This window comes from Callithrix jacchus, chromosome 9, assembly GCF_049354715.1.
Source record: "Callithrix jacchus isolate 240 chromosome 9, calJac240_pri, whole genome shotgun sequence".
Taxonomy (NCBI): domain Eukaryota; kingdom Metazoa; phylum Chordata; class Mammalia; order Primates; family Cebidae; genus Callithrix; species Callithrix jacchus.
The window spans coordinates 57,304,319-57,331,446 of NC_133510.1; the positions used below are offsets into that span (position 1 = coordinate 57,304,319).

Genomic DNA, 27,128 nt, shown 5'->3' on the forward strand with positions numbered 1-27,128 from the left:
GAGCTGGAGGAAAGTATTTAGTACAGCTGAATACTGAAGAATGAACCTTAAAAATGATGCTTGCGTTTTGGCATAGTTATTAATATCCTGTTTTTTTATGATAGTAATTTGTAAAGTTCAGCTTCTCCTTAAGGCAGATTTTATTCTCAATTGATAAGGCAAGAGGATATATATATATGTTTTGTTTAAAAAATTAATCTAAGTAAATTCATGTAGCAAATGTTTATTTTTTTGGCAGCAAAACTGTATTTTCAAACAAAATCTAAGAAGCCGGATATATAAAATCAAATCCTTTTTTATGAAATCAAATCCTTTTCATTGAGAATGTGGGAGAGAGAACAAGGAGAGACTCACTTCTGAATTTCCCACCTCTGTGAAGGCTCCTATGATACCTCTGAGGAACCCAGGCTCTGCAGAGCACAGGTTTTAAAACTCTTTCTAATGGCTTTAGTATTTCCTAGATCTATGTCTTATCCTTTGTTCTACACCATTTAACAGGATCTGGATTTTAATTCTCGAGAGCCAATTCCTATCTATATTGATTCTTGGGTAATTACAAGAAAGGGCCTTAAGGAATATTACTAGAATTCATATCAAGAATACATAGTGGGTCCATGAATCTTTTTGTCTTGGAATCAAAAGCAAATGATATATTAACAAATGCTGTAAGTCTGTGCTAAGACCTAGCTCTGGATCGGGCTGAGGGTGTGGTCCATTCCAGCTAAGGTGTACTTATTAGGCAAGGCCTAGGGAAGAATTCCAGGCAAACCTAAAATTATAATGCTAGGTAATCAGATCAAAGAAGAACTTGAAAGGCAACTAAATTGGAATGTCTCAAAAATCCACTGGGGAGAGCTGCATATACATTAAGACATATGTGTTATTTTTTAATTGGAGAGAGGGTCATACTGGCATTAGAAAGACTGAATTCCAGCTGAGTATATTAGTAATTCAGAAAAAAAATCTCTTTAAGGTAACTCAAGATTAGTGAGACAAAGCCCATTGTCTCTACATTTCTTGGTGGTCATATTTTGTTTATTCATTTGTTTAATTTTAGATCCAGAAGGTACATGTGCAGGTGCATTATATGCATATATTGAGGGATGCTGGGGTTTGGGCTTCTAATGATCATATTGTCCAAGTATTGAACATAGTACCCAATAGGTAGGTTTTCAGCTCTTGCTCTCCTTCTTCTCTCCCGCCTTTTGGAATGTCCAGTGTTTATTGTTCTCAACTTTATGTCTGTGTGTACTGAATGTTTAGCTCCCACTGACAGTGAGAACATGTGGTATTTTGTTTTGTTTTTGTATTAATTTGCTTAGGATAGTGGTCTCCAGCTATATTCAGACTGCTGCAGAAAACCTGATTTCATTCTTTTTTAATGGCTGCATACTATTCCATGTTGTATATATGCCACATTTTCTTTATCTAACCCACCATTGATGGACACCTGGTTTGATTCTATGTCTTTGCTATTGTGAATAGTGCAGTGAGGAATTTATAAGTGCAAGTGTATTTTTGGTAGAATGATTTATTTTCCTTTGGGATTACTGGATTGAATGGCAATTTTATTTTTAGTTTTTTGAGAAATCTCAAACTGCTTTCCACAGGGGCTTTAATAATTTGCATTCCCACCAACAGTGTATAAGGATACACTTTTCTCTGCAACCTTACCAACATCTGTTATTTTTTGACTTTTAAATTTTTTTCTTTTTTTTTTAAATTATACTTTGAGTTCTAGGGTACATCTGCAGATCATGCAGCATTGTTACATAGGTATACACATTCCTATGTAGATTGTGCAGGATTGTTACATAGGTATACACATCCTATGTAGATTGTGCAGGATTTTTACATACGTATACGTATGGTGGTTTGCTGCATCCATTCTCCCATCACCTACATTGGGTATTTCTCCTAATGGTATCCCTTCCCAATCCACCCCCCTGCTATCTCTCCCCTTTCCTCCCAATCCCCCAACAGGCCCCAGTATGTGATGTTCCTTTCTCTGTGTCCATGTGTTCTCACTGTTCAACACCCTCTTATGAATGAGAACATGCGGTGTTTGGTTTTCTGTTCTTGTGTCAGTTTGCTGATAATGATGGTTTCCAGCTTCATCCATGTCCCCGTAAAGGACATGAACTCATCCTTTTTTAATAATAGCCATTCTAACTGGCATTAGATGGTATCTTATTGTGGTCTTGATTTGCATTTCTCTGATGATTAGTGATGGTGAACTTTTTTTCATATATTCGTTGGCCACTTGTGTGCCTTCTTTTGAGAAATTTCTGCTCATGTCCTTTGCCCACTTTTTATTGAAGTTATTTTTTTCTTGTTGATATTTTTAAGTTACTTATAAATTCTGGATATTAGTCCTTTGTCAGATACATAATTTGCAAATATTTTTTCACATTCTGTAGGTTGTCTGTTTATTCTGTTGATAGTTTCTTTTACTGTGTGGAAGCTTTTTGGTTAAATTAGGTCCCAATTGCCAATTTTTGTTTCTGCTGCATTTGCTTTTGAGGACTTAATCATATATATATATTTTCCAAGGCTGATGTTCGGTTTGGTATTTCCTAAGTTTTATTCTGGAACTTTTATAGTTTGAGGACTTACATTTAATCTTTAATCAGTCTTGAATTAATCTTTTATATAGTGAGAGGTATGGATCCAGTTTCAATCTCCTGTTTCTGGTTAACTGGTTTTTCTAAGACCATTTATTGTACAGGGTATTCTTTCCTCATGGTTCATTTTTGCTGACTTCATCAAAGATCAGTTGGTTGTAGGTATGCAGCTTTATTTCAGGGGCCTCTATTCTGTTCCATTGGGCTGTGTGTCTATTTTTAGTCCAGTATTAGTGGTCACATTTTAATAAAGACCTAAACTTTGCCAAGAGGGAGTAATACTCTAGGATCTTAGTCTCTATATAAACAAATTATAAAGCCCCCAAAAGAAGATTATCAGGTTAGAGTCTATATTTCACATATCTTGGGATTTTAAATTTTTATCAGATATATTCCAGAGAACTCTCAGGGTCATGGAAAAGGCAACTCTTTGCCTCTTAAAGCCCTGGATTGTGTTTCTGTTTGTAACAGGATGTTACATGGCACTTTCATATTGCCTGGGATACAGGGACTAGATATTAAAGCTAGGGACAGAGAGGTTAAGTACCTTCCATTCTAAAAGAGCCATTATAATAGGGAGCTATACACTTCACTCAGGGTTAAGAACCAGAAGCCTTCTTACCTCCAGTTATTTCCCAAGACCGCTCCCCATTTCTAGCTGATTAAAGAAGAGACAGTCTACGCAACTCGATGAAACACTGTCTCTGCAAAAAAATACAAAACATTAGCTGATTGTGGTGGCATGCCTGTAGTCTCAGCTATTTCGGAGGCTAAGGTAGGAGGATCACTTGAGCCCCAGAGGTCAAGGCTGCAGGGAGCCAAGATTGTGCTATTGCACTCCAGCCTGGGCAACAGAGCCAGATCCTGTCTAAAAAAAAAAAAAAAAAGCACCAGAGGAGAGAAAGCTTTGAAGGCACAAGAGTAGCAACCTTAGGAGCGCAATGGTGTGGCATATGGGTGGGAGAATTATGGTGCTTCCCCTTCTCAAGGTGAAATGAGGGGGCCTCTAAGAAACCTCTTCTTAGAAACTTGAGGGCTCCTGCATGAAGGGGAAGAGGTTAGATTTGGCAAAGAACTGTACTTATCCAGTGGGGGAATGGAGAACTGGAGTGAAAAGAGTAGGGTGAAGAGGAGGCGCAATAACCAACCTTCCCATCATTTGGCATGACAGGAAACGAAGCATGAATTTTTCATTGGTTATGAGGATACCAAAAAGAAGAGGTTAGTTTTGGCCAAGAACTGTGCTTATGCCAGAGGACGAATGGAGAAGAGTGAAAAGAGTAGGGTGAAGAGGAGGTGCAGTAACCGACATTCCCATCATTTGGCATGACAAGGAAAGAAGCATGAATTTTTCTTTGGTTACTAGGATATCAAAAAGTAGTTGTGCTTAAGCTGCCTTCCCTATACCCTACCAAGGTGGGTAATGCCAACAGCAAAGGGCTGTGGGGTATAACACTTGAGGTAGGAGTTGAGAGCACACTAGCAAAGGTTAAGCTAAATCCCATTTTGTCAAGCGAGGATGCCTTGCTGAATCAGCTAGAGAATTCATGTGCATGCCTCACAGGAGAGTGAGGAGTAGGATATTTTCTCCAGCTTGGGCATCCATAGCCTGCCAGTGGTAGGTAGTAATGCCTCGGAAGTATCCATAAAAGACCCTCCTCTCTTTCACCTGAATAGGCAGGGGCTCAGAACAGGGAGGAGAATGTCCCAGAGGGAGGCTACTGCTTTTCATCCCAAGGTGAAGAAGGAGGGTAAGTTAATGAATATATTTTCTTCCACTTCTTTAGGTGCCTTATATCAGCGGTCCCCAACATTTTTGGCAACAGGCACTGGTTTTGTGGATGACAATTTTTCCATGGACAGGGGTGTGGAGGATGGTTTACGAATAAAACGGTTCCACCTCAGATCATCAGGCGTTAGTTAGATTTTCATAAGGAGCACACATCCTGGATCCCTTGCATGAGCAGTTTACAGTGGGGTTTTGGCTCCTATGAAAATCTCAGGCACCAATGACTGACAGGAGGCGGAGCTCAGGTGGTACTGCTCTGGACTGCAGCTCACCTCCTGTGTGCGGGCTCTTTCCTAACAGTCTAGGGACCAGTACCAGTCTGTGGCCTGGGGTATAGGGACCCCTTCCGTATAGCACAAACTAAGCAGTGATAGGGGAAAGATGAGCTGTGATTTGACAGGAGACTGGAACATTAGGTTGGACAAACTATTATAAACAAAAGCTGATTAAGAAGTTATGGTGTCTACCTAAGGTGTTAAATGATCATCACCTTTGATCATTGTTAACAGGAACATTCACTTAGAAGGATTTGGAGAAATGTAAAATCTATTTTGTACATATACCTCACCAAGTACAAGCTTTGATATAACTGTTTACAACTAGTTGACCATTTATCAATACTGCTGGACTGGACATCAAGGCAGATTCATTTGGTTGAGGTGTAATTACCAGACTGATTTCTTATGAAATGGGAATAGAAGGCTTCCTCAACCAGTCCATCCTGGGAAGGCAGTGGTTTAATAAAAAAACTGCCAGCCTTAGGATGGTGGCATCCTATGGCATAGGACATAGGTCGGGTTCTACTGAAGGGCCTGGCATATTGCTTTAAATGTATGCCAAATATTAGGGGTGACTTCTTTTGGATAATCTGAATGTTTGTATCTTAATGCTTTTATTAAGAAATAAAAAAGAAACGTAACAATCCACCAAGAGATAAATCAGTAGAGTTGTTGTGGCTGCCTCTGTATCCGCACATTTGTATACTACCACAATGGTGTCAGCTTTCTATGCCAGTTCCTTAAAAATTTTTATCCACAAATATACAACTAGATTTGGATATGTCTTTCTTTCTTTCTTTCTCTTTCTTTCTTTCTTTCTTTCTTTCTTTCTTTTTCTTTCTTTCTTTCTTTCTTTCTTTCTTTCTTTCTCTCTCTCTCTCTCTCTCTCTTTCTTTCTTTCTTTCTTTCTGGATTAGGGGAGGGATAGTCATTCCTTCATGGGGCTTAGGTGACTTTACCTCTTTTTTGAGCTCTCCTGAGACAGAAGTAACTGGCAGGAATGATATCCAGTCATGACTGCATGCCTCTCTAGAGATGGTTCCAGAGGCCGGCCACTTTCTGCTTTTCAATAGCAATATTCGACACTAAGCTAGCATAATTTTGGACAGAGATGTTTCTTACAGGAAGTTGCCTAACATCTCATTCTCTATACTATATTGAAGTATAGTATAGAGAATGTATCTTCTAGAGAAGGACACACACATTTTAAGAATAAGAGACAATAGTTACAATTTGCCAGTTCCATGTGTTTCCTACAGAGAAGAAAAACTATAAACTCTATAGTCATCATATGAGAGTTTTAGGACTTTTTTTTTTTTTTTTTTTTTTTTGACAGGGTCTTTCTCTGTCACCAGGCTGGAGTGCAGTGGCACGATTTCATCTCACTGTAGTCTCAACCTCTTTGGCTCATGCAATCCTCCCACCTCAGCCCCCTGAGTAGCTTGGACCACAGGCATGTGCCACCATGCTGAGCTAATTTTTTTGTATTTTTTGTAGAGATAGGGTTTTACCACTTTGCCCAGGCTGGTCTTGAACTCCTGAGCTCAATTCATTCACCTGCCTTGGCCTCCGAAAGTGCTGAAATTACAGACATGAACCACTTTGCCCTGCTGAGTTTTAGAACTCTTTTTTTTTTTTTTGAGACGGAGTTTCACTCTTGTTACCCAGGTTGGAGTGCAATGGCGCGATCTCGGCTCACCGCAACCTCCGCCTCCTGGGTTCAGGCAATTCTCCTGCTTCAGCCTCCCGAGTAGCTGGTATTACAGGCACGCGCCACCATGCCCAGCTAATTTTTTGTATTTTTAGTAGAGACGGGGTCTCACCATGTTGACCAAGATGGTCTTGAGCTCTTGACCTCATGATCCACCCGCCTCGGCCTCCCAAAGTGCTGGGATTACAGGCTTGAGCCACTGCTCCCGGCCAAGTTTTAGGACTCTTAATGGATAATTGACTGAGGGTCTATAGGAACAGATGCCATCAAGAGGAGATGTGGTTAATAAGGTGGTGGGGGGCGGGCAGGGGCTGCCATTAGAAGTGTTAGGGCTACTGCTGAAAGCTGCTTAGATTGTGGGCTGTATGAATCTAGACAGCTACCTTCACAAAGATCACATGAATCGCACATGCTGGAGTCATGCTGTGTGGTGTCCCTAGAGATGTTACTCTGGACTGGCTTTACAGATGAAACAAATTCTTAGGTAGTCCTTAGGCTGGTTAGATTCTTTGAGAATTTCAGCAGGGGAAAAAAATTCCCTTTTATAATTAGTTTTAAGGCCTAAGCTCTATATACCAATTACTTGGCTTTGTAGATCAGGCATAGCCTTAATGATAACTTAATTAATGGACTTAATTTCCCAAGTCCATTTGCAAATGCAGTTAGGAGACTTTCTCTAGATGATGACTTATGTATGGTGAATTCTTCTGCTGAAAGGGCTTAGCATTTTTAGGGAGATAAAGAAGACTGTTAGTCTTGGAAGGCTTCTTATCTGGCCATGACTGGTGCAAGAGGAGGCTGGGAAGTAACCCTACATGTTGCAGCCATCTCTGTGTTGAAAAACCTTATTAGGCACAATTTTAAACTTAGCCAGTGCTTAGGTTTCTTGAAAAACAAAGATGTTGGGAAAGGCAGGTGTGGAGGGATTGTATAGCATAGTGATAGCTATATAACCCTGGATTTGCACTTTGGGTAAGCCCTTATTCATGGTATAACTTTGAGTGCATTCCTTGACCTCTCTGTGCTTCACTTTTTTCCCCTGGAAGACGGGAATAATAGTAGTACTTATATAATAGAGTTGTCATAGGATTAAAGGTGTTAATCTGCATCAGGCAGTTAAAACATTGCCTGGCAAATAGTTACAATCTAGTAAATAGTAAATCTTTAAAAAATTATCTCTGATACACTGCTTTGACAAAAGGTGGATCTTTTTAATTGGATTTTTTCAAGATGCCACCAAAATTTAAAGAGGATTCTCATAATTTAATTATAGACTGTTACACCCTGTTCCAGCAAATATCATGGGAAACTTTGCCTGAGATAAAGCTGAGGCGTTTAATAGAAAGATCTGACTTGGATAGAACTTTTCTCCTACTTTCTTCTCTAACTGTGGCATAGCTGCTCTGCCATAGTGGCCAATATTGGGTAGTCCTTCATGGAAGACACTATGAATTGTTGCTGTGGTATGCCTTTAGTTAGGCTCCAAAGTTTTCTGAAAACATTACAGTGCCATGATCTGAAACACGATATCATGGAGTGAAAGGCACATAGGCATTTGTAGCTACTTGCCACTGTGTACTGAATGACAATAACATAGCCACCGTTTGCCACTCACTGTCCCAGTCGATTTTCTTACAGTATTTATAATTGCCATCCTATTTAATTCCTATGAATTTCATTTGTTCAACAAATGTTAATTCAAGGCCTAATGTGGACCAGGCAGAGCATTAGGGGTGTGGGCATGACACCAGGCTCAGGTAGTTATTATTTTCCTCATTTTATACATGACAAAACTGGCTAAGATAGGTTAAATAGCTTCCCTAAGATCACAAGCTTATAAAATGGCACATTACTCAAACTTTCTGAGCCCCAGTTTCTTCATTTATAAGAAGGGGAACATAATCCTACTGGTAGCTAGCACATATGAACATAAAGGTGCCTCCCTGTTGGGTGGTGAGACCATGTAAAGCCTGGCATTAGTGAGTATTCAATGTGTGGTTGACAATACTTCCAGAAAAAATGATAACCTAGTGTCAGGGATAGTTTCAATGCATTTCCATAGGAAGATTGGGTTTATGGGTTTCTCAGATGACCAGGATCAGTGATGAGCATGGCTGTGTCAATTTTTCTTAGTTGACTAAATTTAGTGTTTATCAGGGCTTGCCAAGGAGTCTTCCTTAGGGATAAAGAAAAGCCTTGTGCAGAACTAACTGTATAAAATAATTATTCAGCTCCCCCTGTTTGGGGCATGGCTCTAGTCATAATTGTTGGTATGCATATCTCTTATTATTTACAGTTTAGAAAATTTTTTAAACACAGAAGTAATAATATAATTATATAAAGCCAAATCTAAAGATTATTCACTAAAAAATACAAAATTATTGAACTGCAATATATAGTAAAATTTAAACACTGAAATAGCAGTCAAAATATCAGGCAAAATTCTTTTTTGAATAGCATGAATAGCAAGCCTAAGTTTATCCTCAAAGTAGGGAGCAGAGACATAGAAGACTGCAGGTAAAGCTTCTGCAGGTTGAAGCTGCATGCACGTCTTTGGAGGGCATGACCAGCAGTGCTAGGAACTGGAACCTCTGAGGCAGGCAGAAACAACTGGAACCACTTCAGAGAAAAGTATACCTGTTCACTGCATTAAGCCCCATTCTTGCAGCGTTATAGGTCAATTACGCGATCAGGCTACGCACACAGAGAGAACACACAGGCTCCAGAAACCCAGTAATTGTCCTTTCTGAACTTTCCTCTCCAGAGACGCTTAGGGGCTTTAAGCCCACCTTCTCTGTGTAAAATGAAGAACTTTGTTCATTGTTCAAGGTATTTTAGGCATCTATGATCTGACTGGTGACCTTGAACAATTTACTTAACTTCTCTAAGACTGTTTTCAAAACTATAAAATGAGGATAAAGAAACCTACCTTAGAACAGAGGGTGGTTGTGAGGATTTAAAGGGACAACATATATAAAGCACTCAGCACAGTGAGTGACCCTGAGAAGTTGATCATGATAAAATATGAACAGTGGGTCCTTCCCTGGTGTCCACCAGGGGCTCATCTGTTCTCTCTAAAGTCAAGGCTGTTTTTATTTCTGATGGCCCTGGCAGCTCTGGGGAAGCTGGTTATAGTATGAACTGGGCACTGCCCTAGGCTGGCTGAAAACTTGTGGTTAGAGTGTCTGCCTGAGAAATCAAGTAGACGTTTGTTGCAGGTTGGATTCAGTGGAAGTAGACAGTGAGGCAGAGTTTTGCCTGTGAGATACTTATTAGGGATTAACCTTTGTGAAGATCAAGAGGAGGAAGCAGGATTGGGTGGAGGGAGAATTTGAATTGTGATGTGGGTCTGAAAAAGCCTTGATCACTGTCAGGGAGCTGTGAAGTGTGTACTGTTCATCAGAGCTGCTCTGCATTGGTCCAACTGTCTAAGCCTTTCTACTCCTCCTGTCTTGTTTGGTCATCAGATATGGATAGCACCAGAGGCCTTGACCTGCAGCAAAGCATTTCTCTGAGGCTGATGGGAAGCTGACGAAGCTGGGAGCTGATTTCTTGCAGACAGGAGAAGCTCTTCTTTGAATGTCTACCAAAGCATTCTTTAATGGGGAAAGGCATAATTCTTCTTGCCAGCACTCCCTCACAAAATCACTTACAACCTGCAGACATTGGTCTGGGGCAGTTGGGATAAAAATTTAATCCCATAGCTAAATAATAGGAAACTGTTAAAATATTTACAGTAAAATCTGCCAAGTTCCCAGGACAAATCTCTTCATAAAACACTCTTACCCAAGAGCACATCATGCTCTGGGGAAATAAAATACATGTTGGTGCTTTGGTATTGTCTTTCTAAAGTCCTTGTATTAAAAAATACAAATAAACAATAATAAAGGACAATGTCCTTTCTCTCCGCCTTTCCTCCTGCTACTTAAAAGAAAGAAAAACCAGTGTTTATTGAGTACCCACATGGCAGAGAAAAGATGATTGGATTGGGAGTCAGGAGATGTTATTTTTGTCCTGGCTAAGTCACTGTGTGACCTTGGGTGAGTCACTGCTCAAATCCAAACCTCTGTTTTCTTGTCTGGATAGTGAGGAAATTGGTCTAGATCCCTTGCAGCTCTAATGTGTTATGAATTTTGAATGATAAGAAGGAGTATCCCTAAATTCTTGGCCTTCATTGTTTTTCTTTTTGTCACATGATATAGTTCAAGTAATGCTTGTTACTAAAATGTATGTTACTGCTCACATAGCCTCCTAAATGGAGAAAATGTTTCTCTGGTGCAGATATTAGCTAAAGTATCCCTTTTTCCATCACAACCCAGGAGAAGAGGCATTAATGAATTCTTTGAGTTGCTATGTTTCAATTTAAATTAGATTAATGTATAAACTCTAAAATGGTAGGCATAATCCTCAAATTCTATTACAAAATTTTGCATTTTGCTTTTCCATTAAGAACAACCTGAGTTGACACTCTGGGGTATAATGTTTCATTTTATTCCACTTTGTCACTGCAATCCTTAAATGGGGAAAATGAATTCTACAAAATACTTAAGCATTTGATAACATTCAGTAATTCAGTAAGGCGTACTCGTTTTGCACTGCTGGAGGCCCTGTTTGTGACAGCACAAGTAATTATAGTACTGACTATCTTGCTATTAGTTTTTTCAGAAGTATTAAAACACATGTGCTTATTTATCTTTATTTTATTTCCCTGAAACACATCTTTTAACAGAGATTGACAAGATCTTTTCCTAGGTTGGTAAAGGTAAACGACTTTGGGAGGATTCTTCATTCATCCTGTCTTCCACCCACAAGCATTTAACCGCATCTAACAATTTCATAAAACCATAGATTTCTTCACTTACATATCTAATTACTCCATGGAAGAGAAAGGAAACTGTTTTTTTCTCGCTATTTCTGATCTTTGGGTAGCATGAAATCTATTACTTCTTGTGGCACTCATCATTTAACTAAGAATAAAGTTGGCAAGCTTGCTTAAAATGTAAAGCTCACACCTCTTCTGCAAAGGCTATTTTAAATTAAAATGAATGCTTCTGTTTCCATTGATTTAGATATCTTAAGTGGCGCACTGAACTGAAAAGATGACAGGCAGAAACCATTGGTTGTACCAGGGGAGGCCAAACTTCACTGGGGACTGCACACACACTCACAGGCTGCATTTAATTGGCGTCCAGTGGAGTGTTGAGGCAGCCCTCCTATTACAGCAGTTATCATACTAGGAGGCTCTAGAAGACTGCACAGTTCAGTGTGCTCTGTTGGTCTGTCAATTAAGACTTGAAGTGCCAGTGACCATTTATTTACTTACTCATTCATCAAACATTGTTTGTGCATATACTATGTGCCTGGCATTGTTTCAGGAACTAAAACTACAGCAGTAAACTATCAGGCAAAAATTCCTGCTCTTAGGAAACTTACATTATACAGTGGGCAGGAAGAAGAGCATAAGCCTATGAGTGCTATTAAAGGTATGTCAAATGACAATACATGCCATGGGAAAAAATAAAGGTAGGAGAATAAGGAACAGCAGGGGATCATTGTTATTTTACTTTATTTTTTAGAGACAGTCCCACTGTGTTACCTAGGCTGGAGTGCAGTGCTACGATCATAGCTCACTGTAACTTTGAACTCCTGGGCTCAAACCATCCTCCTGCCTCAATTCTTCCGAATAGCTTGGACTACAGGCAGGTGCCACCACACCTGGCTGATGTGCAATTTTTTAAAATAGCATGATCAGGGAAGCCCTCATAAAGGAGGCAGCATTTGAGGCAAAGACTTAAAAGACATGAGGTAGTTTGTGATGAAGATCTGGGGGAAGAGCATTCCAGACAGAGGGATAAGTGGTACAAAATTTAAGAGTGTATCAAGCAGGCTAGTGAGGCTAGATGGGAGGGATTTTGATGATCCAAGGTGAGGCCTGAGAGGCAGGTCTGAGGCCCAATGAAATTGGACTTGGTAGGCCTTTCTAAGGCATGTAGTTTTTATTCTGACCATGTTGGAGAGCCATTGCAGGATTTGAACAGGGGAGCGATGCTGTGAGCTAACTTTTGCTCTTAAAGAATCACTTTGGCTGCTATGTTGAGTATCGACTGGGGTGGAGGATGAGGGAAAGTTCTAAGGACAGACTTGAGAGCCTCAGGGAATCTCCTCAAATTTGATGAAAAATTTTGTGCATTTGCATATATTTTCTGCGAATAAGAAATGGCAGATTATGACATTTTTCAAAGAGGTCCATGATCCCCAGAACATTACCACTCACTGTTCTATAAAGCTTTACTTAGCCAGTGGCTGTACTCTAAATACCACTCTCTGCATGCGAGAGAAATTGTTGCCTACTCTTGCTAATTCTTTTAATAAATATTTCACCACAAAACACTTTGTGGTTAGAAGATGTTATCCTGGCTTCTTATATTTCTCAGTTATCAATATCTTCTGTCTTTGGCTCCCTCAACCACTGCTAATTATAAACTTCTCTGCGTTTGTACTGTTTACAGAAAAAGCTTAGAATGTCTTTATACCGTACACTTAACTGCCATTGTGAATTACAAGGATAGCATATTTTTTTTTTCTGTGCAGTGTTTCCCCAAAACCTTGGGGGAAATTACATTCAGAAAAGTTTTGTCCTCTTTTATTTGTATTTTTTGAATATTGGAATGAGATAGTTTCATAGAGGGAAAAAGTGGATCTCTTTTCCTCTGAAGTTATCAGGGTTGACAGTAGAATCACAAAGAAGACAAAAACTGCCACATGTGGTATTATTTTAGATTTGTATCTATTTAGCTCATCTGTATCTACATAGACATGAAGTGACTCCTAACGATTGTGGGTCACTGTATTAAAGAAAATAACTTTGAAGATCATTGTATTTTCTAATTGATTCTTGGATCAACTTAATCTAAATTGATGAAAGTAAATATACCTTTCCTCCTAATAAAATCTCTGTAATTTAAAAACAAAAACACATTTACCTGCTAACTAGGAACCCAAATACTGCTGTGTGTGCAAGCCAATGAATTGATGAAGAAGTTGAAAGATTGCATGCAAAATAACCATCTAGGCAGCGGTGAGTCAGATATTGTCTCATCAGCATTCATCATGATGCATCTGGTATAAAAAAGAGCATTCTTCTCCCGAGACATATGGAGAGCAAGGAAAAGTCAATCAGGGTGAAGAAGCCATGCATTTCTTCTATACATGTATGATTTCTCCTGAGATTTATGCTGTTTATCAGTTCACATCACAGAATAAGAAAATCCTCATTCTTTAACTGTCTACTGACCAGCCAAAAGGTAAGCTTTCCTAATAGCACTTTGTACGAGTTTTTAAAAACTTTATTACTCAATGCAAGCTTTGTTACTAACTTAGCTGATGATATTCATAAGTGGAATAACTCAGAGATGGTAAATCAGTCTCTGAGTTTGCTTTCTAAAAGGAAAGCCTATTTCCTTGTTTAAGTTTGTTGTTTTACCATGATATGTAAAACCTATTTTTTACTACCTGTTTTTTTCTAATATTTAATTTTATTTTCAAATAACTCTATTTTATTTCCATAGTGAATTTTATAAATCTTTTCAACCTTGTAATAGTAACACTCTGCTAGCTCTATAACCTTGTGATGAAGAGATTTTTACTTGAGTAGTTGAGTTTTCAAATCATAAATCTGATGGCAATCTTGCCATGCCTGTCACTGGAGTTCTGAGCAATTTATGGAACTATCTAGTCCTTCAGAATGGCATTTTGCTTGATATCAAGTTAGAAGAGTCAGATTTTGTTAAGAATGTGGCTTTGCTTGAATAGACTTTGGACTTTGGGAATAGTCTGAAAGTCTCTCTTTTGCAGTAGGCTGTAGTTGACAACCTCAGATTTAGGTACTGGTACTACTGAAAGAGGGAAGGGAATAGGTTTCATTGAGCACCTACCATGTGTCTCACCTGTGACTAAGACACAGTCCTTGCCTCTATAAAGCTTACAGTTTACTATGGGAAAGAGGTAATTTAATAATTATTATAGCACTTGTGATTAGTATTATGATATGGAATTATTGTGGTGAATAGTAGGGGGTTTTAAACTAGTATTTGAGGCCAGAGAAGTCCTTCTGGAAAAAAACAATCTTAAACTAAGATCTGAGAGAACAGTAGAAATTAGACAGGTAAAGGTGATGAGATCAGGAAGAAAGTAGGTAATGTTACAGTGCTGGGATGGAAGAAGGCTTCAGGCAGGGGGGATGGAATGTGCAAAAGCAGCTTGAGGAATTAAAATAAGGCCTATATAGCTAGAGAATATAGAGGTTGAGGAATATGAGGTTAACTGGAGAGGCAGTAGGAACCATTCAATTTGATAATTAGGATTGACAATTATATGCTAGGTGTTGGTAATAGATAACTAGATAGATGTGATTGATGTGCTGCCTGCCTTCATGGATTTTACTTTCTAGTGAAAGAGACACTAGATGAACCAGGAAATAAATCATAAGCAAAAGTGTAGATTGTGGTGAGTGCCACTGACATCTATCAGTTGTCTTACTCAGCTTGGGCTGCTGTAACAAACTACTGCAGACTGGGTGGCTTAAACAACCTTTCTTTCTTGCAGTTCTGGAGGCTGGAAGGTCCAATTCAAAGTGCTGGTAGATTCAGTGTCTGCTGATGGCCATCTTCTTGGTTTTCAGATGGCTGTCTTCATGCTGTGTCCTAATGTGGGGTGGAGAGAGAGGGAGAGGGAAAGAAAGAGGAAGAGAGCATGTGCAAACGCTCTAATCTCCTCCTCTTTTTATAAAGTCACTAATCTCATCATGGGCTCCATGCTTAGGACCTCACCTAACCCTAATTACCTCTCAAAGGCCCACCTCTAATACCATCATATTGGGAATTAGGGCTCAATAAATATTCAGCTCGTATCAGTGGTTTTGTGATTGCGGTTTGGGAAAGACTGTAGGATTGCCAGGGATGACATGGTGGAGGAAGCAACATTTTAAATTGAATCTTGAAGGACCAAAAAAATCCAAGCATTAAGAAGGGCAAGATAGAGTGTCCTGAGCAGATGAAATATTCTTTGGAGAGGCCGGTCATGCCTCAGAAAAGAGAGTGAGGTGTTTGACGCTATTGCAAAGAGGTTAATGTTGCTGGAGTGTAATAACCTAAGAATAGACTATTGTGAAATGAAGTTAGAGAGGTAAAGTAGGTAGAATTCTGCCTCCAGTTTTACAGGTAAGAAAACCGAGAAACTGTTTGCCCAGGGTTATCTCAGGTAGTAAATGGTGAAGCCATGAAGCTAGTCCAAGCCTATATACTCCATGATTATTTGTCCAAGGCTGTGTTTGTTTGTTCTTTCATTCAACTAAATTTTATTGGCACCCACATACCATGCTACAGCCCAGGGACATACAAGCCAGATATTCAAGGTCCTTGACTTCACGGGGCTCTATCTTGCTTGCTTTTCCCCCCTGAGTCATGTATCCTTGGAAGGGAAGGAGAAGATAAGAGAATTTTCATCTGCAAGTAATGGAAAAACAAAGCTCAACATGGCCTACATATTAAAAGGAATTGTTTGCCCTCATAATGGAAATAAGCTTTCTGGGATGATTAAAGAAGCCTCCCTCTCTTTTTTTTTTTCTAGCCTTCTCTTAGTTCTTTCCTCTTCTTTGATTTAGTTTTGCCCAGTTTCAGATGTTGTATCTGCATTATCCAAAAGGAAAGAGGGTTTGAGAAGTTTCATCATAAGTCCTGAGCTTTGTGTTCACTGAGTTGACCCTCATGGAGCCAGGAAAATACACTGACATGCTTAGTCCTGGTTCCATATTTATTACTGAACCAACCATTGTGACAAGGATATTCCCAGTTATTTAGACTATCCAATGTGGAAAGTTATACCAGTCTTTGGGAGTGTGTCAATAGGGAGTTAAGCCAACGTTTGGGAAGGTGTATTCATGGAAAATTATGGAAGATGCACATGGAACTTTATGGGAAATAGTTGTGACAATGCTGGAGGTGCATGTGTGTCAAAATTGACATGTAGTAGATGGGGGTCAAGGATGCTACAGAAGTCCTGCAATGTAGATGATGGGCCTGTACCAGAAATAATTATTCCACATTCTGCATTCCCTTAAAAAGTGCTTCTGGACAATATGTAGTTGAAAATTTTGTATAATTTTATATAATCTGAATCTAGACTTCTGTAAAATATATTTTTGGGCTACTATTTAAATATACACTGAATTTTTCAGAAATGTAGCTATGGGATGTATTGTAATAATACTGCATTTTGTTTTGTCAGAACTTTCTGAGATTTGTTCACTTATTTGAAAAATCATGTCACAGATGGGATGGTGCTCTGGTGTCTGAATTATCTGTGCAACATGCCTTATCACTTGGTTTTTTAGGTGTCTTACTTCATGGCAATTCCATATAAAGGTGTATGCATCTGAGTAAAATATTGTGCCTGATGATTTACATCTTAAAATAAATTTTAAAACAAATTACTTTTATTTCTACTTTATGTTTTATTTTGAGCAATGTATTGGTTTTAAAAAATTATGTGTGAAGATAATTGTATTTATTTAAAATTTTTATTTTAGTATAGAAAGAGGTCATTACAAAATATTTATTATATAAATAGACTGTTGCATTGAGTAGGGTTGAAAAAACTGGTTTAGACACATCAGAGTCCATTCTTGGAGTTGGGGATAGGGTCAATACCTGTACTGTCTGGTTACTGTAAACCAGGAGAGAGGAAATAAATACTGGGGGGACGTTCTCAGTGTCTGCAGGGAACTCATTTTTTTTTTCTGTTAAATGTGGGCCTTTCTCAATATACAAGTGATTAGAGTTTAATATTTTTCATGTTAAATACCTTCTGAGGAAAAATCCAGATTAAGGTAACTTTTTGTGAATACGGGCTCAAATTGTTTACTTTAAAAAGCAAGTTAATTTGGGGAGAAATGTGATACAAATTTTATTTCATGTTGAAAATTTTATCATATCAATGTAGATTAAAAAATTTTTTGGGGGGGCTTGATTCACTTTTGTGTGGGCATCTCTCACTTGTTCATTGTTTTAACACACCATTTCCTGTTTTCGTTTTGTTAACTAAATGTATGCTTTGATCATCAAGTGTTTTCAAATATAAAAACTGACCTGGCCATGAAGCTGTGAATAAGAATGACAGAAATACTAAATTTCTAGTGAAACAGCCATCATAGAAACAATGAACGGATGGAAATGGAAGGCAGCACATAAGAACAGGGAATAGTGGTTTGGCTTATTTAATAGGTTGAATAGTAAGATAATAACTCAGACTGAAGTTATACAAACATATCTGACTCCTTTAGAGATTAAAAAAGAACATTTAAAAATGGTCATTTTAGATAGTGGAAACAGATTTTTTTCTACTGCTACAAAATTCACACTCACGTGAACACTTTATGTGTTTCCTTGAATTAATTTGTTTTTAAATGGTGTTTCTGTTGCTTGGTTATAATGTATTTGGTGTAGTACACACAGGGCTACTGTTCAAAAGTGGTCCGGGAAATGGCTTAAGAAGCCCATCTAGAGTGTTCCACGAGCACAATTGAGAACATTTGAATTTTTCAAAGGTCATTAGTTGAACACTACTCAGGTAACGTGCCTGAAGCTTTTTATTCCAGGACTTTCTAAATGTTTTGACAAAATAACTGCCACCTACCCTTTAATAGGGAGGTATTTGCTGTTAGGTAAGCTTAGAAAAGTTGCACAGCAAAATCGCAAATGTTACTTCTTTTTGTTTCTCTGTGTGGATGCCACCCAGAGTCCCTACAATTTAAGGGGTTGTAGGTGATCTATTTATTTTATAATTACTTAGCAGAGGATGGGCTCTGACATTTTGCTTTTGTGCCCTCAATTTCTAGCTATTCTAGTGAACTGCAGTGTACGTTTTTGCATTGCTTCATATGTGCCATTTTCCCTCCTACTAAAGCCAGTGAGCTATAGAGCATTGTCCCTTTTCATTAGTGCAGTTTCCAGTGTTAACATGTTATTTTATGTCAGCTCGCTTTTTCTGTTCTGCATCAACATTGTAATCAGTAGCTAACATTTTGTTAAGCAATTTGTTGATGCTTATCACTTGTCAAGTTTTCAGTTTGCTAGGCACTGACATGATTTTTACTTTCTTGTTCAGAAAGGGATTTTCAGTTTAATAAAATGTTACTCAACATACCATTTTCTCTCTTCTCTTTTTCTTGACCCTTGTCCAAAAATAAGCATGTCCCTCTCAGAGAAACATATTGTGTTTGAAAATCAGAACACTTAAAAGAGATTAAATATGGGTCAGTGAATTCCAAGTGTCACTTAGAGAAGACTATTATGTGGAGTATGTAATATAGATCTATGTGTGGAAATGTTCTCAGCTGCTATGAATGTCCCCAGCACAATGCCTGCCACATAGTAGGTACTCAGGAAATGTCCAGTGAACAAAAAGAGGAATACATGTGAATAATCATTAAGTTTAAATAATGAGGAACTCTAATTTTCATTCATTTCCCTACCCCCATATGCCCTGGGGAGTGGGTTAGCCAGTAAAAGACCAGTCAAGACTGGTCTTACTTTATATGCAATATTAATTTATATTAATATAATATATCCACTTATTTATTACCCCCTTGAATTTTATATTTCATTTTCATTACTTTAATTTTGAGCTAAAAATGTAAAGTTTTTCCTTCTCTGCAAAATTTGATCCTTCCCGTGAGTTTCTGCAACAGCAGGAGAAACTCTAAAGGCTTCCTGATAGTAGTAGAAAAGATGTGAATTACTTTGTTTACAGGGAGTAAAGGAAAATGCTAACGGGGACATTATGTACCAGGCTACAGCTATGGTTATACAGTCCCTCAGGCTCCCCAGTCACTTGGGAAGGTGGAAGCAATTTACCAGAGGAACTCTCCCTTGGCTTATAATTTACTGTTAAAAATAGCTGCTAAAAGGTAAGAAAGTTCCTGAATAAAGCAAGTACTATGGATTTACATTTATCATTGTTATAACTGGGAAATGGGATTTATGAATTTGTCTACTATGCTGAGTAATGGAGTACTATTAAAACATAATAGGAAAATTTGTTATTTATCCATAACAGTTGAGAAATGGTATATTTTAGAATTCTGTATCTTCAAGAGTTGCCACACATTATAACCTGTACAGCAGTGGTTCTCAGCATGGAGAATATTTTGCTTTATAGGAGACATTTGGTAATGCCTGGAGACATTTTTCACTGTCCGGGGGATGAAAGGAAGAGGTGCTAGAAGCGTTTCGTGGGTGAAGTCCAGGGATGCTGCTAAGCACCTACCATGCACTAATGGTCTTCATAGCAAAAAATTATCTGTTCCAAAATGTCAATAGTTCTGGGTTTGAGAGACCCTACCCTGCTCTTAGCTTTTTTTTTTTGTAAATTAAATTAGAATTTAGTAAAATTACAAGATGACAGTGAACACTTTTAGCGATTTAGCACCTTACAGTACTTCAGTGTCTTTGTGAACATTCATTGCCACTGTATTGGTGAACTACAGAAACGTTGGTTTGTGGAGATTCCTGGTTACCAGGTGGATAGAGACATTATGCTGTGGTGTAGTTATCTGAAGACGCTCCACTGCTTCTTATATCATAACTGTTACTTGAGTTAGGTTCTTTCTTCTTTCTTATAGACAAAATTATTTACTTTTCATATTACAACAGAATGGAAATACAACTGATCTCTTTTAATGAGTTTTTAATCTTTAAAAACAATAGGTGGTGTCGTATTGGAAGATTCTCTCAGCACTGCTGTTATTACCGTGCACTATGCTTTTGTTTTTAGGTTACTGGGAGAACCTAAAAAAGAAGAAAAACATTTTTCTACAATTTGGATAAAGTTTATATGTACAATCCAAGAAAATGAAAAAGAAAAATACCTCTTCTGGGTAGAAAACCAAAGGAATCTGTTAATTTATTGGTCAGTGACTTAAATATTTACTGAGGACTTATTGACATTCGGGCTAGAGCAGTAAATAAGATAGAACTTTTTATGATGTTGTTTACTGATTATTTGAAAAATAATAAAAGTTTAAAGCATGAGACTGAAATTAATTTTATATGTCTGCAGTAACCTCTTTCTCACATGGATTCAGATGTAATGTATGACATTTACAACTATAGAGACTTACATAATAGAAATTGCCTGTTATGTGGCCCTGATCTTATCCACCAAACTACTTTTTCAGTTATGAGGTGATTAAGGAGCTTATCATCAGTAAGGTGGTTTATGCAGCCAATGATTCCTTTTTTACTAAGCACATATTAAACACTTAATATGTGCCATGCTATTCTGGGAGCAAGGCACAGAACATGAATTATGAATAGTCCTTGCCATCCTGCACAGCTATGAGAAGAGATGTCAGGGACGGGGGAGGGAGAAGGGGTCTCGAGGGCAGTATTGAGAATGGTGAGCGGAACAGGAGTGGTGGGGAGATATATGTGATAAAGATTAAGCAGGAAAGCAATTTACACCTGTGCTGGCCTCTTGTTCTTTACTTGGATTTGTTTTTAGCCCTTTCTGTTAGAAACCCTTAAGTCTCAGCTATGTTGAATAATTAGCCTTGGGAAAGGCAGGGTAAACACAAGCTTAATTTATGTTTGTTTCACAGCCTCTGAGTTTCCAAGGAAATGAATTATCTGAGTGCAAAACCAGTGCATTGATTTTGTCACAGTTAACAATAACAAGCATGTGGCTTCTAGGGCCATTTCCCTGAATAGATTAGCATTGAATAGACAATGAACATTCTTGAACCTATATTATTTCTCAGTTTCTATTTCAACTCATAATCCTAATTGGACTTAATCTTTTTTGTCCTAGAAGGCCCTGATAAAATTGACCTGAACAAACTGCTGAGATAGAAGAAAAATAATTTTACGCAGGCACCTTACTCTCAACGCGTCCCAAATAGAACACATTATTTTCCACCATATGCTTCCTTCTTATTCCCTACCCATTCTTTCTTGCCTTGATTGTGCCTCCCATGGATTTCTTTCTTAATGATTTTGATACCCTCAAATCTGTTCTCCACTGTGCTGTCAGAGTGAATTACGGACACTACAAATGTGAAGGAAATAATAATATTAGCAGATAACATTGAATTGAGTACTTACTATGTACTTGGTATTTTTCTAAATCTTTCCATTTTTATAACAGTATGATATTAGAAATATTATTACCTTTATTTCACAGGCAAGAAATCCAGACAAGAAAGATAAGGCATAAGAAGAAACTTGCTCTAGGGAACATACTTAATATGTGGCAGAGACACGTTTTAACCCCAGGCGTTTTGACTTGGGAGCACTGGCTCATAATTTCCTCAAGCCTGTCTGTTTAAGACCTCCAATGGTCTCCTCAAAGACTACCACAAAATTCAAAGTACATCCATCTAACATTAATGACTTTAATTCATTTCTTAAAAAACTTATGGCTAAAAGAAAAACTAAAGGTAAAAAATTTTATTAATTTTAATAAGAAAAATTATAGTGGATTTCATCACAACTTAAGATGAATCAGTTTTCACAGAAAAAAGGTAGCAATTCAACACTGAAAATGAGTTTATATAAGAAAACAACAACAATGCAAAAATGAATAGATCCAATTTCTACATAAAATAATTATACCTACTGATGGAGAAAGGAAGGACTTAGGAGTGGTTAGGGAATGATGGAGGTGGGGTACAATCAAATCATTCTTTGGAGGGTGCAGTCTTCCTTCTATCTCATTTTCTAAAGCAATCCTTCAGCCTTTTTGGGCTTCTGAGAATCTTGCACTCAAACTTTACTTTATAACTGATAGCATTACCTTGAGGGCAAAACAATGGCCTGACTTGAGACCACATGTGATAATATGTAAACCCATGACGAAACTAGCACATGCATATATGTGTAATAGACTGATACTTTCTTTTCAACTCACTCAAAAAATGTTTGGGTTTATCCAAATGTGATATTTAATTCCAATGCATCCTATGAGATATTCTCAGCTAAAAATTGGCTAGTCAAGTATATGGGTGACTGTGTCTCCCTGAAACAATAATATTACTATATCGTGTCTTATGTGTATTTGTTTAATGGATTTTTGGGGGGTTTGCCTATGGAAAAATAAAGATTTGTTCAAAAACCGGCATAACATTTCAGGAACTATAATGGTAAAATTGTTAGCTAAATGACTCTTATGAAGTAAGTTTGTACCTCACCTATAAAGTCCTCCAAGGTTTTGTCCTTCTATGGCTGTCCGGCTTCATCTCTTCCCTCTTCTTGTTTCATCTCTAACTTGGCAGCATTACTGCATTGTTTATATTTCCACATTCATACTATGCTGTTTCATACCTTGATTCTCTCGGCCTGGAATATCAACTTTCCCCTTCTATACTCGTAGAGGGGGTTTGTGTTACAGCTGAAGAAACTCAAACTTTGGAAACCTCTTTTTTTTTCAAAATGGATACTAGAAAACCTGCTGAAACTTTACCTTGGAAAGAAAAATATCTTTATTATCCAGGTGAGAAAACAAACCTGCCCTCTGCCCTGGAAGGAGACACTATTTCTACCTTCCAAGGTAGTTTAATATAGAAACATTCCTGAACAGCTAATCTGGAAAAAAATATATGTTAATGCCTTTGCTGGGAAAGTGCAGAAATGGGAGTGACCCATGGAGCTGGATGCACTTGGCCCATTTGTATTAAAATTATCCATTTAAGTGTCTGGTTGCTGAGCTCACTTAGGACAGAAATGGAATCTTTTTCATCTTTTCATTCCTACTATCTAGTATAATGCTTTTCAGCGAGTAGAGGATCAATATATGCTACTGGTTTTCAAATGCCAAGTGGCCCATAGACAACCAGCTGGTTTTCTGTGATCTGAATTCTAATTCATGTGAAAAGTTTCTTATTATATAATGTTAATATCAAATTCTCTTATTATATGCCAAGCACTGAGTTAAACTCTTTATAAATAATGCATCACTATATCCCAATAAACAACCTTGTGAGTAGTACTATTATTATCTGCTAGTGGTAAGAGAGACTCAAAAAGTTTAAAGAGAGACTTAAACAAAAAGTTTAAGTAACTTGAAATTTGAACCTAGGCAGTCTGACTGCTGAAGATTGTGTTTTAACTACTTAAGTTGTACAACTCCTCACAGAAAACCAAAGGAAAAAAAACCCAACTATCTCCAAGAGTTTCCTTATGTTCTCTAAACACATGCTCTGTCTCTCAAACCAAACTTGGATAGACAGAACACAAATATGCCCCATTAACAAATTCAATGTGCATTTGGGAAACTAAACAGAACTGTATTTGTTTTAGGAAAGATGTGTCTCTGAGAGAAAATTCTTCAGGATGGTAAGATGGCTCAGAATCTTCATCTGTGAATGTTGGGGTTGGGGACCCATGAAGACACGTTATTGCCAACCTTCAACTAAACTAGGCAGAACAGGACCAGCTTCATGGGCTTGTGATCTATGTTGTCACACAGGGCCTCATACTTAGAAGAGCTATGCTGAGAAGAGTTTACTTGGCTGGCTTTCTGCTCCATTTTCACTGTTTTGAAATTCTTGGTACTTTTTGAACAAGGGGCCGGTATTTTCATTTTGCACTGGGTATCTCAAATTATATAGCCAGTCATGGGCTGGAGTCTTAGTTGACCCTTTGCAACAGTATATTATTTGACAGTAAAGAAAGTATACGGACTGGCTATGGCAGTAACTAGAGGTTCTGCCGGTATCCGTACTGGAATTTCTAAGCTGTGGAATATCTAGTTCCTTGAGTATTTGATGATTCTACAAGATCACACTGGGGTTGATTTAAGATGTATTTATTGTAGAATACTTGTTTTATCTTAAGGAAAATAATATTACAGACAGTTATATGTATTTTCGAGATTTTTAGAGGTCTTACATCTATTTTCATTCTTTTTTCTGGTCTGATGGTTTGTTTTAGGACAATTTAACCATTCTCTTTTTATAATAAGCACCAAATCGATTCAATGAGAGATAATATTTCCTTTTAACAGCAATCAATATTTACTGTTTCCCTTTTGATGTATAAGTTACATTTCTGTTATCCTTAGTAAATGTGGAGTGCACTTTGTGATTCCATTTTCTATTATTTCTTGGTGTGTGTGTGTGACTGTGTAGGGTCAATATGCTTTCTACTGCTGGGTTGGCTAATATATTTCAGGGATGTTATCAACAGCTTTGATTTCTATTCCTTTAGTAATACTTCCTAGCTACTTCTTTTTTTTAACTTCTCAGAAACCTTACTTAGAGAACTTCTATGACTTTTGGTCATACTCATCAGCTTTTATTTCTTATAAATACATATGTAATCTAGATCTTATTTCCTGAAACTGTTTTCTTCTGTACAGTTTTATTTCATTATCTTTGCAATCTTTGTGATCCTCTGATGAATTCTGCCATTCTACTACAAATGGAAATAAGCAGGGGCAAAAATGCTGATTTTCAATGTCTTAAAAACCACTTGTCTTGATTTATTGTTACTAATTTATTCAAGTCCTAAATCTCTTCTGTTTTCAAATTGTTGCATCTTGTTGGCTATTCAGCTTAAATTTGAGTGTAAACAGGAGCATATTCTGCAGGGAGTAAGTTCTGTAATCTCCAACTTTACAGACTTGTCTGTTGTACTGCTGCAGACCCAGCAGAGGGAGCCCCAGTTCATGAACCAATCTGAGGAGCAATTTTGATGATTTAGAACTAGTTCTCCCTCAAAAAGTGGGGTGTGTGTGTGTGTGCTTGTGCACGTGTGTGTGTGTGCTGTGGGAAATTTGAGAATATGTGGGGTAGGTGTGTGTGTTGGGGAAGGGTTCCCAATGTGCATGTTTGTGTGTGAGAGAGAGGGAAGAAGAAAGAGTAGAATGAAGTATAAAGCGTTAACTATTTGATTTTTAATATAAACTTTAAATGTGGGAGATATATTACATCTTCTGAAGAAAAATGACAGAAATGATGGGGAGAAGCATTTGATTTTCAGATCCCAAGAAGATACTTTAATGCTAAATGCATAAAACCACTTTTTCCCCTTACTTTCTCAGCCTGTTTTCCCTTTAAACATTTCAGATTGAATCCTTCTACATGTCCATTTCTTGTGATTTTTATATTTAGGGCAATTTCTCAGTGAAAGCTTTTTTTAAAAGTCCCTTCAGTCCGTTACCTCACAGGCACACACATTGTGTTTGCTCCTACATTTGAGGTAGAAACTCTTGGAGGTTATTTAAGTTTAGGTGAGTGTTTATTCAATAGATTTATCAATTAGTCCACCAACTATCCAAACAGCCCTTATTGAACTTTTAGTGCTATATGAGGTGTGGAGTGTGTGTAGGGAGGGGGGTATGCAGTTGGGAGAGGAAATAAAAGCCGTTTTCTGTCCTCAATAAACTTAAATGTGGCTGAGTAAATAAATGTGTTTGGTAAGATACAAAACATTATGTATCTAAATGCTAAGCAGTAGTTCAAAATGTCCATAAAGTGAATATAAAATAGGTGTTCCAAGAAGAAATATGTAGATGCCCGTAACTGCAAGAGCCTAGAAAAGCTTCAAGGGTGATATACGCTAGACGATGGCTGGTTTTATGGATGTCGAGATGAAAGAAGAGGGTTTTCCGTGCTAGAAAAGCAACATAAGAAAGGCTGGGGGAAGAAGGTATGGTTTACGATGGGGCTACAGGTCACAGTGTGAAATTATGCTGTTTGTGTACTGCATACCCTTATGTGGTGGTGTTCACACCAAGCCTGTGTGAATGGTCTTTCTCGATGTACCTAGTGCCCTAGAATGAATTCTGGAGTAACTGGGGTTATATAGAACAGTGAGTGGCTCCTAGCCCTTTGTATGTTATGACCATCAATCACCCACTGAGAGGAATCTATATAGAGGCAGGACAGTACGGTGAGTATAAGTGGACTGTGTAATACATTGGAATCTTGGGCTCATCTGAAAATAGCTGTGTGACCTAGGTCAAGTTATTAACCTTCTTATACCTTATTTCCCCCTCATTTATAAAATGGCATGATAATGATTGTACCTACTACATGGAGTTGCAATAGCTAAATGAGATAAAAAGTCAATGCTTAAAGGAGTACTTAGAACCTGAGTGTTAGCTGTTATTCTCAAAGAGCTGAAGCGTATCTCTAACAGAAGAAAATATCTTACTTTTTCAAGTGTAGAATATTCCATTAGGCCTTTCGGTATGAACGTCCTGGGTCTCATCTGCACTACATTGTCTTTTGTTGTTTGAGAATGATTGAGTAGATAGTATGCTGATCTCAGGCAGATTCATTAAGGTGAATCAGATAGTATGGACTTTTAAAAGACTTGTAAGTTCAGGGGCACAAGTGCAGGTTTGTTACATAGGTAAACTTGTGTCATGGGGATTTGTTGTATGGGTTATTTCATCACCCAGATATTAAAACTGGTACCGATTAGTTATTTTTCCTGATCCTCTCCCTCCTTCCACCTTCCACCCTCCAAAGGCCCCAGTGTGTGTTGTTCACCTTTGTGTGTCCATGTGTTCTCATCATTTAGCTTCCACTTATAAGTGAGAACATGTGGTAGTTGGTTTTCTGTTCCTGTGTTAGTTTGCTAAGCTCCATCTATGTCCTTTCTTGTTTCAGTAAGAGACAAAGGTGATCCTGATTTCAGGAAGAGTGATGTTCACCTGGGAATTCA

At 37.9% G+C, this 27,128-nt stretch overlaps 1 protein-coding gene across 3 annotated transcripts in view; it reads left to right on the plus strand.

Annotated features, from left to right (window-relative positions):
* TAFA2 (TAFA chemokine like family member 2) overlaps positions 1 to 27,128 on the plus strand; it is a 490,392-nt gene that overhangs the window by 43,573 nt on the left and 419,691 nt on the right. Inside the window, exon 1 of one of the 3 annotated variants that reach the window (XM_054238330.2) lies at positions 13,539 to 13,706. The exons of the other annotated variants lie outside the window; for them this stretch is intronic. The gene's annotated coding sequence lies outside the window, so the exon portion shown is untranslated. Of the gene's footprint in view, positions 1 to 13,538; positions 13,707 to 27,128 lie in introns of those variants that run through there. 3 annotated transcript variants of the gene reach the window in all.